This window comes from Penaeus monodon, chromosome 16 (assembly GCF_015228065.2).
Source record: "Penaeus monodon isolate SGIC_2016 chromosome 16, NSTDA_Pmon_1, whole genome shotgun sequence".
In the NCBI taxonomy this organism is placed as follows: Eukaryota; Metazoa; Arthropoda; class Malacostraca; order Decapoda; family Penaeidae; genus Penaeus; species Penaeus monodon.
The window spans coordinates 8,781,887-8,801,383 of record NC_051401.1 but is presented as its reverse complement, the minus strand read 5'-3'; the positions used below and the strand labels follow the sequence as shown (position 1 = coordinate 8,801,383).

Sequence of the window (19,497 nt, the reverse complement as noted above, 5' to 3'; positions counted from 1 at the left end):
ATATCACTGGCTTCATAAAATCCTAATATAATTACTTTAGTATTGTGTTATCTGTGCTACTAGCATACCTAAGCAAAAACTTGTGAAACATATAATTTGGCTTTGTCATTTTTGGTATCTTTATTAAGTAAGCTGTCATATCTACCCTGTTACCGGCTACTATCTATGATACATAAACAATTATCTGTATATTGTCTAAAATCATAAATATCTGTATCTGTATATTGTCTGAAATTATAGCAAATATCTGTATCTTTCCTGAAATCATAAAAATATCATATTTACAAATTTTCTTCCATTCCCTATAATCTAAACCTTTTGTGTAAATCTAAAATCAAAATATTTAAAGGACTTTCATCCATCATAAAATTTCATACGCGAACTGAAATTACTGTAATAAGCACCCCATCATTAACTACAGTAATTTCTTTCTCTGCCAGACAACCCTTAACATAAAATAGTAAAAGTAACAATTTTCAAGAATGATCCAACAAAATTCCAAACTAAGAAGAAATTGTGTCTTGAGCAACAAAAAGATCATAAAATCCATTAAAAATTACTCTGCCCCAAAAAAAATGGATATTAAATCAAATTCCCTTCAGTAAACACGTCCAAATATTTCCGCCAGATCACTAGCCTGGAATTTCTAAGACTTCCTTCGACATGAGAAGAACTAATACAAAATTTGTCCTTGACTAGACCGCCTATAAAAAAAAAAGCCAACATACGAAAGATTATCCATGAGATGTCTAGATATCAGATACAAATTATATTCTAGCTGTGCATACATCTCCCCCCCTTTAAGATATTCAACATTAATCCTCTGTACCTATGCTTTACTTTAGAAGAACAAATGACAGTGAAATACTATTCATGCTGACATACTATACAAACCCAATACATTGTGCTATATAAAAATGGATGGACGGTTAGAATCAAAAGTATGGCTTGGAGAAACATACACGGGCCAACGCTTATTTTCACAAGGCCATGTAATAGGGCAACTGTGATACAATTTGTATCTCTAGAATTATGTTCATCTGGTACTTTACAATTTCTAATACCCTCCATTATCATACAACATTTTTTCTAATACATCTAATAAATAAGTGGTACATATTATAAACATATTAGAAAAGCATAATACATGAGGATAATTCCAACAAGCTACATAATTGCATGACACTGACATTCATACTCGCTTTATATCAAGAAGAAGAAGTCTTTTTTTTCATTGCATTATAAGACTAAATATAATTATGGCTATTGTCTATTAAGACTCAAGAGTACAGAGCTGCACAGAGCGAATTGAAAAAAGTAGAGAGGGAAGAAATGAGTAAAGATCCATACAAGAATAGAATTCCCAGAAGTAAAGATCACTTGACCTAATGCTACCACTTATTGTAACATGTCTAGTTTATGAAAAATGGTAAATTTTTAGTGTAAAATGGTCTATTTTAAAGCAAATGTGGAAAATCTGAAGCTATATGAGACCACTAATTGCCTAACTCATTAAAGATCTGGCTCTAAAGTTATGGTTAACATTGATAAGATAAATTCACAAAAAAAAATGCTAATACATAAACTGACACTGAATCTTGCAGACTAAACAGGATGAAATATCAGAAACGCAAAAAATGAGATTCCAAAATGAACTTCTTAAGAATTGCCATACAATAATGCACACAGAAGCAATATTCTTACCTAAGATAAAGGACATGCAATAAAATAGGGACTGATTAATTTCATCATTTAAAGAGCTTATTGTGTGTCTGTTATTGTTTACAGATAACAAAAAAAATTGAAAAAATGAGAATAACGTCAAAGTAATTACTAAATTAGATTTTATTCTGTTGAAACATATAGAAAATAGTAGTTCATAATTGTACCAAATTCCTCAAATTACCACAAAATATAAAAATAATTTAAATTTTCTGAACCATCATCTCACAGAACCATATACAACCTTACAAAAGTTAATACATTTATGTGTAAAACATCCTTATCTTTTGTACTGATATGTGTGTTTGTATGAGTGTAAGAGTGTGTGAGTGTGTGTGTGTGTTTATGTATGTGTGTTAGTGCATGTGTGAGTGCTAATGTGTGTAAGTGTGAGTGTGAGTGTTTGTGTGAATCTGAGGGCGAGAGTGTGAATGTGAGTGAGTGGGGGGGGGGGGGTGCACGTTTGTGTGCAGATCTGCTTATGCATTCATGTTTGCACATGAACTTTTGCATGTATGGATACACATAAACTTATGCATGCATATATCTACAGATGTGTACATGTGCATGTGAATGGTTGCACACATAGTCATATTGACATGAACAGTAGTCAACAGTGCATACTGTGTATTTTTTTCAATTAACTCTTATAAATGTATACACAATGAATGCTCAAAGCAAAACTGCATATTACTCCTCACAGACTAGTTTCACAAAGAAGCCTCACAAAAATGTATATAACACTCAATATTCTCCTGTCTTTCCTCTTTGTATGGCACGCTGCGGTGGGTTCAATAGCATTTTGTGCTTGTTCAAAATAACATGAAAGAATCAGGTCATATCAGATCTAAATTAGAAAACCAATTCTACAAAGGTACACATTATAGATTCACACCAATTATGGAACAAATTGTAACTATTCACACCAAAATTTATTTTGAAACCAAAACTAACTGAAAATATAATGGTACATAACCAATATACAAATAGTTTTAATGCATATAAATGGTACAAATAACATCAGATTTATTAGTATCACAGACAAATGAATGATCTCCCATGTTGTACACTATAAATAGAAGATAGTAATACACTATTAGCTTTTCTTCTACAATATGGGTCATCAAGGCATTTTATAATACAAAGAAAGCAAAGGTGTTCAAGACCCTCATTGATCTTACTAGTTTTAATCTTATTAAAGCTTTTGTTGACACTGGGAAACAATTTCTTAAGCTAAATCATAAACTCATAACATTAATTTTAATCAGTCTCTCTCTATATAATAATTATATCCGTCTGACTGAATCTTCTTAAAAAGAATATCTTCCTTCCACCGAGGAAAAACATATGGGAAAAAACACATTGGTATTCGAACCCTGTAGCTGATATACAATCTTGAGACCAGTATGTGAAGTGGTTTCTTGTTCCTCATCACCTCTCCTGGGACACATCAGCTGGTCTTTCTCCAGAGCTGTCATTTATTCCCTCCTGTGTGACTTGGACGACTGAGGTTAAGCTGGACTGAGACTCAGGGCCTGTGACAAAAGCCTTCTCTAGTGTTCTTGTGAGAGGCGAGGTGACAGCTGGGGTACTCCTGGCTTTGCTCAACATATGGACTGGTGTGCTGCCCCCAGATGGCATACCCTCACTATTTCTGTAAATTTGCAATTGTTGTATATAAAACTACAAATAGCATTAACATCAACGAATCATAAAGATTTACATTCTGAACTTTTTTCTACCTCAGGTCTCCAAATTAAAACAAAATTCAGCAACAAGCATGCATGAAATATCCACTTCTCATATACTTTGAGAAACCAGCAAGTAAATTCTTATCCACAGAAACGCCTCCCTCAAACTGAACCCCATAAATATGGATAAAAAAGACTAAAAGTTCACTACACTGTACAACTACTGCTTGCTATGCTAGCATGCCAACTTTTGCCATTAACAAAGCAAACATGCAAGTATATATGATTTCTATAATAAATAAATGCATGAGTAAATAATATATAGCTATAACATATATTATATATATATATTATATTATATATATATATATCTATATATATATGTATATATATACTATTATACATACTATATATATATATTCTTATATAGATATCTATTATATAATATTATATTATATATTGTATATCTATATTATGTATTATATATTATATATATATCTAATATATATATATATATATTATATCTGTATATCCTTATATATATATCTATATAATCTATATATTATATTATGATAATTATATAGACTATTATATCTATCTCATGATATCTATGCTATATAATATATCTATATTCTATATATAATATATAAATATATATATCTATAATAAATAGGATACATAGATAAATATTATATATAATTATCTTGTAATATATATCTATTATACTAAGATATAATATATCTCTATATATTATATATATATATCATATAGATACTATCTACGATATTATAATATATATATTATATATATTATATAGAAATATAATATATATATATATATATATATATTTAGATCCGCTTAATCTATATTTTTATATATATCATGTCTACTAACATATATATACATATATATACATATTATAATGCATTTCTGCATATATATACTATATAAATACATATATATATACATGGTATATATATATACATATATATACCTATTATATTATATTATAGATATAATATATATATATATATATATACCATACAAACATACATACTATAATAATTTATACATATATAATATTATATATGATTTATATATATATAATATCTATTATATCATAATATATGTATATAATCTATGTCTGGTATATAGAATATATTCTATATATAATAGAGAATAGATATTATATTATATATATTATATATATATTATAGTTATATATAGAATATATACTATAAAGCATCTAGATATATATATATATATATATATATCTATATCATTCTATAGTATAATATATATCATCTATATATATATATACTATCCGGTATCTATCTCTCGATCTGACTATATTATTATATCATGTATCTATAATATCTACTATATCTAGATAATCTATATAATATGTCTACTATATATCTCTAATATATATATATCTACTACTATTCTCTCATATATATACTCTATCGCCTACATCTCTCTCCTACTCCCCATCTATATAGATATATATATATCTATAATATATATATATATATCCTTATCTCTCTATATTATGTCTATCGAATTATATCTCATCTATACAATCCTTCTACCTCTATCTCTCTATCTATATCTCTATTCATATCTTATATGTCTCTAACTATATTATCATCCTATCTATTAGATCATCTATATCGATCTATATCTTCTATACATATATATATAATCTCTCTCTCTATATATCTCTAGGTCCCATATATCTCTATCTCTCTCTATTATATCTATTTTATATCTCATATGCTATCTCTCTCTATGTGTATATATATCTATCTCATCTATCTATTCGATCGATATATACATATATATATAAATATACTCTCCTCCCTCTTCGCCTCTCTATCATTTATTATCTCTCTATATTATATGCTCTCTATATCTATATACTTATAACTATCTACTATCTCTCTCTCTACTCTCTCTCTTCATCTCATATCTATCTAATTATACTTAAAACTTCATATACTCTATCTATATATCTATATATGTATATTTATTTCCATCTATCTCTATATTATTTATAGAGTATATATATATATATATCATTAATAGCATATATAGCATCTATAGCATCAGTCCTATATACATATATAGCCATATAATCGCATATATATGTATATAGAATATTCTATACTATATATATGGATATATATATCCTCTATATATATTATCGTATATCTATCTATATCGCTATCATGTCGACCTCTATCAGCATATCTATCTATCTATCTATTATCTATATATTCTTATCTATCTCTCACTATTATATATCCTTAAAATACGTATAATATATATATACATCTCATATATATATTATATATTATATATATATATATATATATCTAATCATCTATCTATATATCTACTAATCTATATCCTTCTATCTCGTATATTAATCTCTATATATCTCTCTACTCTCTATTATAATTATCATATCTATAGCATATATGCCTATCTCGCATATATAGCATATCTAGCATCTATATGCATAGTATCTGCGCTATATTAATAGCATATATGTTTCGAATATATATTTAGCATATATATATCGTAGTATATATACTAGTCATATATCTATCGCTATATATCTATATATATATATATATCTATATCTATAATGTATATATTACTATTATTTGTGTGTGTGTGGTGTGTGAGTGTGTGTGTGGTGGTGTGTGTGTGTGTGTGTGTGTGTGTGTAGTGTGTGTGTGTGTGTGTGTGTGTGTGTGTGTGTGTGTGTGTGTGTGTCTCACTCACTCACTTCCCTCACTCTCGCTCACTCACTCACTCACTCACTCTCCTCTCTCTCTCTCTCTCTCTCGTTCTCTCTCTCTCTCTTCATTCTCTCTCTCTCGCCTCTTCTCTCTCTCTCTCTCATTCTCACTCTCTCTCCTCATATCTCTCTCGCTCTCTCTCTCATTCCTCTCTCTCCCAGTCTCATCGCTCTCTCTCACTCTCTCTCTCTCTCTCATAATTCTCTCTCTCTCTCTTCCTCTCATGTCTCTCTCAGTTCTCTCTCATTCTCTCTCTCTCTCATTCTATCTCTCATCTCATTCTCTCTCGCTCGTCATTCTCTTCTCTCTCTCTCTCCTCCCTCTTCTCTCTCTCCTCTCCTCTCTCTCTCTCTCATCTCTCTCCATCCTCTCTCATTCTCTCATCTCTCTCTCTCCTCTCATTCTCTATCTTTCCTTCATTCTCTATCTTTCCTTCATTCTCTCTCCCTCATTCTCTCTCTCTCTCCCTCATTCTCTCTCTCTCTCCCTCATTCTCTCTCTCTCTCTTATTCCTCACTCTTTCTCTCTCACTCACTCTTTCTCTCTCACTCACTCTTTCTCTCTCACTCACTCTTTCTCTCTCACTCACTCTTTCTCTCTCACTCACTCTTTCTCTCTCACTCACTCTTTCTCTCTCACTCAATTTCTCTCTCACTCTCTCACTCTTTCTCTCTCACTTTTTCTCTCTCACTCTTTCTCTCTCTCTCACTTTCTCTCTCTCCTTCTCACTTTTATTCTCTCTCTCTCACTCTTTCTCTCTTTTTCTCATTCTCACTCTCTTGTTCTCCTTCTCTCACTCTCTTTCAATATCTCTCTCTCTTTCACTCTCACTTTCTCTCACTATCACTCTATCTTTCACTCTCCTTCACTCAACTCATTCTCTCTGTCACTCACTCTCTCACTTTCTTTCACATCTCTCATGCTCTTTCTCTCTCTCACTCTTTCTTTCTCTCGTTCTTTCACTCTTTCTCTCACTTTCTTTCTCTCACTCTCACTCTCACTCTCACTCTTTCTCTCACTCTCACTCTTTCTCTCACTCTCACTCTTTCTCTCACTTTCTTTCTCTCACTCTATATGTATATATGTATATATGCATATATGTATGTATATATGCATGTGTGTATATGTATGTGTGTATAGGTTAGTGTCTGTATATTATTTTGTATATGTATGTATGTATTATGTATTATGTATGTATGTAGGTATGTATGTATGTATGTATGTATTATGTATTAGTATGTATTTATGTAGGTATATATATGTCTGTATATATTTATATATGTGTTTATATATATGTTATGTATGTATGTCTGTAATGTAGGTATGTCTGTATGTATGTCTGTCTGTATGCTATGTATTGTATGTATGTATGTCTGTCTATGATATGTATTTATGTATGTATTTATGTCTGTCTGTATGTATGATCTGTCTGTCTGTATGTCTGTAGTATGTATGTTTTCTAGTATTTATTATTTCTTGTATTTCGGTATGTCTTTCTCTACTGTGGTATGTATGTATGTATGTGTGTATGTCATTTGTGTATTATTGATGTTGTCTGTCTGTACCCTCTGTATGTGTGGTCTTCTGTGTGTCTTTTGTAGTATGGATGTCTGTATGTCTATGGTGTGTCTTTGTGTATATATGTTGGATCTCTCTCCATGCCTCTCTATACTCTACTATCTAATATATCTATATATATATCTCACTCTCTCTCTATCTTATCTATATAGCTATATCTCTATCTCTGTGTGTGTGTGGTGTGTGGTGTGTGTTATATAGGTCTCATCTGTAAGTATCTATAAAGTATGGTTAATATATTCTCCCAAATCTACCTACCTATCTACGACATCAATCCCTCGATCACTAACAATCATATATCTATATCTATATAATATATCTATAATATACATATTATATAAGCATCTATATATATCTATATAATAATTATATATCTCCTATACCTATAATTTTTAATACCTATCTCCATCTATAGCATACATTCATTCATATACAAACTACATGCATACATACATGTATACTTGCATACTTGCATGCATACATAACATAACATAACAACCATACATATTATAACTATATTTAATATATATATTATATATTATATATGTATTAATATATATATATTACTATATATATATATATATAATATATATATGTATATATATGTAATATATTATAGATATGTATTAATATGTATATATATAGTATGGAAAAAACCCCAATACAAAAAACTAGATTATTGAAAATGAGACTAATTTCGAAATCCACCTGGATTCCATCTTTCCGACCTAGATGGGAATCCCGTGGTTCGAAACTGTAGTCTCATTTCATAATCTAAGTTTTTGTATTGTGGGTTTTTTCTTCATGTATCAGCATGGAAGATGTTTTGCTATTCATATAAATATATATATATAGATATATATATATATATATATATAATAATATATATATATATATATCATATATATTATAATATATTATATATCTATTCCTATATATAGTCTATGTATATATAGATATCTATCCTCTTACATCATATAAATCTAACATATATCATATATAATATTACGATATTCTCAATCTATAACTATATATCATCATTCTACATATCTATTCCGATCTATAAATAATATAAATATATATAAATATATAGAATTATACATACTATATAATATATTATATCTATACTACACACAGACAAGCTAAAAATATGTTACGATGATGCTATGGTAATTCAATGAAAGTCAGATTTTTTTTTTTTTTTTTTTTTTTTTTTTTTTTTTTTTTTTTTTTTTTTTTTTTTAGCTTCAGTAGACGGGTTAGGCATTAATAATATTTTTATTACAAAATGGAAAATCAAGCATCATATATCTTAATTAAATTATCTTTTTACATTACGAAAGCAAAAAATACAACCAGTACTATCATACCAAACGTACCTTGCAGGTGATAACAGATTTAATTAACTGAAGCCTCCCATTGTACTCTTCTACATCTGAAAGTCACACTGTCTTCTTTCCCAATATCAAGTAAAAAAAATACACTGCACTTAAAGTAAACTAACCTGCGTCACAAAGGCAAAGCAGGTGAATCACTCTGTAGTATCAGTGCATGCATGGTATTTATTTGTACATGAACTATATAGCCCTATAGTGCACATATGAATATGCTACAAACAGCATTCTCTAAACTAAGAAAGTTATAAATCTCAGTAAAACAATTCTCTGTGCGTAACCAAAGTCATCTACTTATTATCACCCTTATACCTGGCACTTTCCTTAGTACTGGTGAGTCTCATGCTTTTTTCCCTAATTTCTCTTAAATCACAAGTTTTTTATATCTCACAGTAAAGAGAGCTCCAAGCTATAAAAATACTGGATAACTTAAATAATTTTGAGCTTAGAATTAACACAGACATAGTTCGTAATAGTTTTAATCTTTATCTTACATTCTGTAACTGACATCACTACTTTAGTGTTGGCAATGGTACAAAAGGCCTTCTCACAGGCAGTCCCCTTCGGCCATGCACTGTCCCACTCAGCTCATGTATATCAGAATAGCCACTAATTCAGGCCACTGCATGGAACATGCTTATGAACAAATGAACATTTCTTTTCAGCACAATATACTAGTACTATAAGTAAACTTATATAATCTATAGAATTATCTATTCGTAAGTGTGGGTGTGCATGTTTTTCATTTCATGTGTGTGCAGTGCTTGTGCAGATGTATGAAAAACAAAGACACAAGAGACTAAGACGGACTAACACAGTGGTACTAAAATAAATCATAAGAAGCTTTGTAGAAAAATACATTGAGAGAGAAGATACGTCAGAAAAGATAAACAAAATGCCCCAAAAAAAAAATAGTCTCCCAGACACAAACAGAAAATAGAGAACAGGCCATATATGTTTTTGTATGGACCGGTGTGAAACACATCACATATGCTCCATTTTTGCTAATGAGGATGAGATGCACTTGAAGGCTAGGTGAGAATTAATGCAATTTCCAATAACATCATTAATCTTTCCTCATTAATCCAGCATCATTAAATGCAATAAAAATAATTGTTGTCTTATTACGTGTCCACCAATTATCACCAACTGTTTAATCCTCTTCCTCAATAAAAAAAAAGATTATATGGCATCAGTTCGGACAAATGTACTTACATCTTCAGGAGAGCTAGTTTAAGCTCATTTGTGGAGCCCTGGGCTAGGTCATTTGTACGTTTGCAACTCACACTCTACCTGTACCAGCATATAACACATTTAGGAAACTACAGAGATACTAGGGCAATTTCTTATCAACCCAGAAAAACAAATACTAATTAAATACATAAAACAAATTAAATAACCACCTATACAAGGAGACACGGACAGCTTACTTCAGTATTGCGTCATACTAAAAGCCATGCAAAATAACACAACAACACTTTCAACCTTACACAAAATAACAACTTTTCGCACCTTAGAGCTTACAAAGTCTGCTGCTGTGCCATGAGGAGTTGACTTGTGGATCGTGAGAAATGCAATCTCACTGTCTTCTCACGGAGCTGTTTTGCAAATATTGAACATTTTCTCCAGACTCTGACACATTGCCTGCAGGTTCAACAAAAGTTCATGTAACTTATTTCTAAACAATGCTCCTATTTTTTTTTTTTTTAATACTATTGCACTTGTGGCCTCTGAATGTCTCATTACCATTCCATTTCAAACGACACTGACGGAGAAACCTTACCGATCTCCTCTAAAGTGTCATGAGCACTGGCGGAATCCTCAAGGCAAAAGAGTCCCGAACACACTTCTTTTTTTCTCGGATTCTTAGCATGCCCTGTTACAGAATGATAATGACTAATGATAAATAACCTCAATAAATAAATCTATAACAATATACAAATTTAATAACTTCAAAGGTTTTAGTAAGTAAAATAATCAAATCATACAAAATAGCCATTACCAATTATTTTGTCATAAAAGCGTGTACACCCAACGTCTAATCTCCAAGAATATTGTCAAAGTTATCACTCAAACAAGTTCTTATTCGGGAGTGAAATCGCGCAGTCCTGGGAACTCCAACTTCATGCTAAAGTAAAAAAAAAGTTGCAAGTGTTTATTAAAAGAACATGAATTTATGCATATATTAATAACAACAACACTTATAATATGACAAATAACATACCCATGGCTGAAATCTTATAAAAATGCGATCCTACGTAAGGATATCATACCTTCTTGTTCAGCGCAAAAGTCTGTATACCGCGGAAGACAAACCACTGGTCCCAGTTTGGCTGATGAAGGACTTGTTCTAAACACCCTATGACAAAATACAAGTTAATTTTATCAACTTTTTGTTCTAGTTTCTTGTAAACCAATTCTAAAGTATGTATCAAATCTAAACCAAAAAAACTTTGTATAAAAAAATATATATAAAAAAGAAAGCTAATCAAAGTCTACTTACCGTAAATCTAGACCGTTCTTCAAGGACCCGTAACCCAAAATGGGAATGCGAGACCAAGCAGGTTGTTCCTGTTGTCTTCATTTTCTTGGAGAATCCAGTGCATCTAGAGGCCCTTCTACTGGGGACGACTCCATGCCCTGACCTCTAGATAACAGATTTAATCAGTGATATTAAAGTAAGCCTATTGCTTCATAACCAGAAACTTCTTAGAGCACTTATCTTATGGCCTCTTATTGATCCCTAACTAAGTGTGTGATATCATTCAAGCACCAATATGCATTTGAACAAAGCAATCATTTCGTACAAACCGGTCTGTGTTTTGATCAGAACTGGTGTAAATCTGAATGAGGTTAAGTTACTATTTAAGCTGTACTCCTCTGTTTGCCTGAACACATGTGAAAATAATTTTAAACTTATATAAATATTCAACATTACAATCAAGATATTTATGGTTTTCAGTAAAGACTTACTTACTGAAATTTGCTAACTGGAAGAAAAAGTAAGTATACCTTACACTCCCTATAATCTTTACATCAAAATATTCTCCTGCTATAAATCATTATATCAGCTACTACTACCATGGTAAACATTGCCTTTTGCCTTTTTATTACTTCTGTCCACCTTGACCTGGAGAAAGCAAATTGGTGCTCCTATTGCCATTCATCATCCCATGATCTCAATTGACACCTGTTGTCTAATGGATTGGTTGTTGCTGCAGCCGTGTCCTCTGCCCATTGCTGTCCTGCTGCCTAATTGCCTGATGAAATCAGTTTCCTTTTATGCAATACTTGAAGGAGGCTGTGAATTCTTTGGCGTGGTAAGCGGAATGATCGTGGGGGAAGCTGCAGGAGTATACTTCTCTCAGGCTGCCATTCCCGTGAAATGCTACACTTGTGCCATGTCCGATGGAGACTGGTTTTTCTTGCTGGTATTTGGGAGGGTTTACCAGAGACTAAAGCATTTGTAAAAGTACAGAGTATCACAGAAAGGTCCTTTATAACTCAATAATCAGGTAAATAAATAGAATCACTCTTCCTCTAAACTTATCTAATATATCTGGTTGCCCATCAAAAATACTCAATCCTAACCACTATATTACACTTGACACAAAATCACCAATCTGTATACATCGATCAAAAACAAAGAATTCCCGGTGATACAAACCAATGAGATATCTCAGAGATTCTGATCAGCTCACACGCAAAGAAACGCCTAGCATATCACATCAAATACCCACTACATATATCCACAATATTTCTCATATCCCGAATACATAGTGAAATAAGTGATACAAAAACAAAAAAAAATGGTGACTGGGGGTCAGGGACTCCCCCACCAAATACACACTTTAGAAGAAAAGTTATCCGCACTCACCCTTTTGGGAATGTCTTGGTCCTCTAGGATGATCACCCACTCATCTCCTCGACTATTCTGCCACTCCTAGTCTCGAACACCGGTCCTTGTATTTTCTGACCTGTTCAATAAAGCATGAAATACAGTTTTCTGTAAACAGAATGCACGCAATTTTTTGCTTATGATTACATTTTAAAAGACTTGAATTTATATGACCCAAATCAAATAATCATACATATCTAGATAATGATATAAGTCATTTATGTAAAGTAATATAATAGTAATGTAATGCGTACTAGTCACTAATACTAATATATAATAATATCCATATAATAATAATAATAATCATATATAATGATTATATACACATAATAATAATAACAATAATCTCCCATAGATATAATAACAATGATAATGATAATTATATGACACGATAATGGATATTAGATATATATAATAGATAAACAATCTAGATAATAATAACAATTATTATAATAATTATTATTATAATAATTATCATAATAACAATAACTAAAAATACACTGATAACTAACAATAACATAACTATGATGGTGATAAACAATCCCATACATACCAATCATAGATATAGAATCATAAAATAATGATAATAATAATAATAATAATATTAATAATAATAATAATAATAATAATAATAAAATAATAGTAAGAATAGTAATAATCGTTAATATAGATAATATAGTATATAGATTATAGTATATAGTCATAATAAATAATAAATAATATATAATATAATAATAATAATAATACTCATACGAAGAATAATAATAATAATAGATAATAATAATAATGTAATAATATTATAATAGTAATCATAACGTACTACTAGGTAATCATAGTTAATATAGTAATCGTAATCATAGTAATAATAGTAATAATAACAATAATAATAATAATAATACTCATACTAATAATATCATCTAATAATAATAATAAGACGCATAATAATAGGAAAATAATAACAAAATCAATAGACAACAACGACACCAACAATAATAATAACTAACAATAACAATGACAATAACAATGATGATGATGATGATGATGATAAATAATAACAATAAAATTCTATTCTTATTATATAATACTGCTATGATAAGTGAAACAATAATCACATAACGTAACACTAATAATAATATAATAATATCAATCATAATAATACGAATATATAATAATAGAATCATAAATATATATAATAATAGCAATAGCAATAGCAATAGCAATAGCAATAGCAATAGCAATAGCAATAGTAACAGTAACAGTAACAGTAACAGTAACAGTAACAGTAACTATAGTATAGAATACTAATAGAATATAATAGTCATAGTATATTAATAGTAATAGTAATGAAAATGAAAATGAAATGAAAATGAAAATGAATGAAATGAAAATGAAATGGAATGAGAATGAGAATGATAAATGAGAATGGATGCGAATGCGAAGAGAATGAGATGAGAATGAAAATGAAAATGACATGAAAGATGAAATGAACATGAACATGACAGAACATGAGCCTGAACTGAACATGACATTAAATGATAATATAATAATAGATACAACAACAACATAACAATAACAAGAATAACAATTAATAATATAATAATAATAATACTAATCATAATAATAATAATAATAATAATAATAGTAATAATAATATAATAATAATACTAATAACTAAAATTAATATAATCTTAATAATAATATTAACAATAATCTTCCTAAATAATATACAATAATATTAACAATATTTAACATATATAATAATATAATATAATAATTATAAATAATATTGATAATATTTTAATAATAGTAATAATATATAATAATAACATTAAATAATACCATTAATAAAAATACATTATAACAATAACAAAACAATACAATAAACTTAACAATAATAATAATAAATCATAATAAATAATAATATAATAATAAATTAATAATAATAATAATAATAATAAGAATAATAATAATCTGATAATGATAAATGAATAATGATAAGATAATGATCGTGATGATGATAATGATAGATAATGATGATGACTGATAATGATTATGATAATGATGTAATTGATATAGAGGAGAATAATGATTATAATATATCATGATAATAATGATAGGAATAATAATAAGACAATAATAATAATAAAGATAGTATATAATAATAATATAATAATAAATAATAATATGATAATATAATAATAAATAAATAACATAATAACATAGTAATATTTTAATAATTTGAAAGTATAGTAATAGTAATATAATAGTAATAGTAACTAGTTAGTAGTTTTACTAGTAATACAAATAATATAACATAACATAACAATAACAATAACCAATAACAATAAACAAACGATAAGAACAATAACATAACAATAACATAACAATACACATAACATAACAATAACATAACATAAAAATTAATAATATATACTAATAATAATATAATTTTATTATTTATTATTATTATTTATTATTATTATTATATTATTATCATTATTATTTTATAACAACATAACCACAATAACAATAACAATAAATAAACTACTACTACACCATGAACAATACAAATAATATCAAAAGCAACACCAATAAAAACAAGTGAGGATGTGAGATGACGATGATGATGAATGATGATAATGATGATATGATGAGATATGATGAGATGATGATGATGATGATGATGAGATGAGGATGAATGATGAGGAGATGATGATGATGATGATGATATGAGGACGATGACTTCAACATATAACCATGACAGTAAGCTGAATGTGAAAGAACCTTCAATCTGTTTAAAAAATAATAGTCACCAACAAAAAAATCCAGTGATCTCTTATACACCGAGCACTTCCCAAGTGTACTGAATAATCCTGCTCAAGCATACAAAGCACTAGACTTGCATATTATCGTCATACTCTCATTCTGGACGTCAAACAGGCCGCTTTGAGTTCACACGGCTAATTGCGAAAGGATACGGTTACTTTACCGATTATATTGATGTCATTTTCAAGACTGTCATGTGAATGACTAGCTCAATTTTTGGTTTGTAATTGACAACCTATAAATCTATGACTTTACATCTTTACAATGAAAGTGTTCCTCACATGAGAGAAAAATTTGCTGTTCTTGAAGCCTAATTTTCTGTCTATATATATAACTCATTGGAAATCTTTTCATTCCCCACTCCGTGTCCACAAACTATATCGCACATCTAATTGCTTGAGTGGCATCAATCACCATCACCATCACCATCACAATCACCATCACCATCACCATCAACAACATACCATTACCATACCATTACCATTACCATTACCATTACCATGACCATTACCATTTACCATGCCATTACCATGTACCATTACCATTACCATTACCATTACCAGCACCATTACCAGCACCCTCCCCTCACCCTCCCCCTCAACCCTCACCCTCACCTCATCCTCTCTCATTATAATAATAAAAAATTAATAATAACACTAATAATAATAATGATAATGCTAATATCATGATAATGAAATATAATGATACTGTGATGTGATGAGATGATGATGAGAGGATGATAGGATGAATGATTATGATGATATGATGATGATGATGATGATGATGATGATGATGATGATGATGTTATGATGATAAGATAATGATTAATAATAATAATAATGCTAATAATTTATTATATTAAAATAATACTAATAATACTAATATAATAATACATATAATCATATAGTATCTAATAATATATAATATACTTATAATAAATATGAAGAAGATATGATAATATATGATACTGATAATGATAATGAATAGATAATAACAATAACAAAACCTAACAATAACAAATATAATTCTAAATAATAAGAATAATCATAATAATAATATAATAGTAATAATATAATAATAATAATAATAATCAATAAACTAAAACTACCATAAAAATAATAATACAATAACAATAACAATAATAATCTAATAATCATACCCAACATAACAATAAATAACAATAACATAAACAACAATCCAATAACATAATCACAGTAACCACAACACCAACAATCATAATAATCCATAACAATAGCAATAATACCAATAACACAACACCAATAACACAACCAACAATAATAATGATAATAATATAATATTAATCATTATTATTATTATTATTATTATTAGTATAATTAATTATTATTATTTTATAAAAAAATACAATAATATTTGAGTAATGATATAATAAATGATAAAAAAATGATATAAACAATATTTCATGATAAAACATTATCATTATCTTTTATCTTTCACCAATAAATACCACATAATTATTATTTCTTATCATTATCATTATCATCATCATATTATTATTTTTACTATTATCTTTATTATCATTATTCTATACTGATATTAATTCATTGATAATATTATTAAATCTTATCTTATCATTCACCATTATCTCATACCTTTCTCATTATCATCATTCCCATCGTTATCCCCATTATCTTATCATTATCCTATCATTTTAAACCATAAATAATGGTAACAACACTAACAATATGATTAATAAAAATAATAATGCCGATGCCATGCCGAATGACTATTATAACAACAAGAATAACAATAATAACTATAAGATATAACAAAAACCATTATACACCAATACTAATATAACAAAAAATTTTCAATAACACCCATAATAAAAATAATTAATAATAATTATAACTATAATGACAACCATGACAACAAAACTTACAGCAGCATGACACTAAATGACAATATGAGCCCCAGGGAAGTTTTCAGTTTCATAAGAAATGCTTCGTCGGGATTGCACAGAGTAGTAGAAGTATAGGGACATAGTTTGAGAGGGGTGCAGTCATATGAATAAAAAAAGAAAATAATAAAATAAAAATATCCTTACAATCAGTTTACAATTGAAAACACAAGAGAATCAAGCATGTCATCCCATGATTGATTGAAACACGGAATAAATTTGCAAAGCTTTTTGAAAATGGTATATTGCCAAATTTACCTTCATTGAAGTGCGGAGCATAAATGGAATAGCATATCATTCCACCATGAATGTTGATCAATCTTACAGGCATAATTACTAAATGACATTATACACTACACGGTATCAATTTCTTATCCATTTCCCTAGATCTGTTTCATTTTTTCAGTTTCCCAAGTTTAACATCTACTTTAGTTATCCTACAGTGCAGGGTAGTTACTCCTCACACAAAATACAATAGCATCCACGTTCAATTACATTACATAGTAGTGAATGTCATTAAATAAGATAAAAAAACTATTTTTAAATAATGCCTTGGGTCTTCGCTTGTTCCATTACTGGTCCTTGGGAGTTCCGAAAACGTCTAAAAATAAACTCTTCTCTTTCCCCTTGTTTCTGGCCTGGAGTTACAACAATTTTGTAGAATTAATAACCACCACTCCTTTTTTTCACAATTCTTAAATAGAACCACAAACACAACCGTGTTGTTGCTATACGCTCCTATTCGAATGCATATCCGAGGAGGTCTGTCCCCCCAAAATAATCCTCACTTCCGCAACCTCGCCCGTAATTAATAAAACTAAAACGCGCCACTTTCTCAGCCATCATGCTATACAATAACGGCTGCTCTCTCAAAGATGTCAAAACTGCGAGCACGACTGCCATATAGACGTAGAGCAGTATCTATCCTCCCCCCCTGCCATGGAACAATCTGACTGGGGGTCCTCGTGCATGAGGATTTACCACAGGGCGTATGAAATGGAGGATTTTTATCCATTTCCTTCGCTTAGTAACTATCCTTCGTAAGGCAATTATATATTTATAACTCTCCAATTACGACTGTTGATTTTTATATTACATACTCTCTCGAGGGTACTTCCAAAATATTTCCATTATTTTCCTCCATAACTGAACTTCGCAGACTCATGACTGATCAACATTTGTACACAAAGAATTTTTCCCTTCAGCAAATATGAATCGTGCTGTAGTGGCTAACTTTGAATTGTTTATTCATAAGACATTATGCAGTTGTGTCGAATCCTATATATTCAAGACGTGCACATGTCATATATCTCGTGCGTGTTACGTTTTCCTCAGAGAGAAAAGCGTGCGTCCTTTGTCCCGATTTACTGTATTTAACTCTGTAATACATCGCCGATTCCTAGAGTCTCATACTCGAAAAAAAGAATACTTATTTTAACGTGTTTCCCGACAGGGTAACGGAATGCTCTCATTGCGTATTTCAGATTGACCGAGACTGCATCCCATGTCAAGGGATATCGCTTAAAAAATAATAATTACTTATTTTCTTTAACTTACAGCTAGCACGAATATACAATTAACATTCACTCGTTTGAACAAATGTACAAGACGGCAATTACTATGGCATAATAAGGCAATT

General features: G+C 29.4%; 1 long non-coding RNA gene across 1 annotated transcript; it reads right to left on the bottom strand.

Annotated features, from left to right (window-relative positions):
* Window positions 1-2,893: 2,893 nt before the first annotated feature.
* LOC119582495 lies at window positions 2,894-9,280 on the bottom strand. Its single transcript, XR_005229639.1, has 2 exons — window positions 9,181-9,280; window positions 2,894-3,376 (listed from the first exon to the last, which is right to left on the bottom strand). It is a non-coding gene; the product is annotated as an uncharacterized LOC119582495 (long non-coding RNA).
* Between the last annotated feature and the right edge of the window lie 10,217 nt (window positions 9,281-19,497).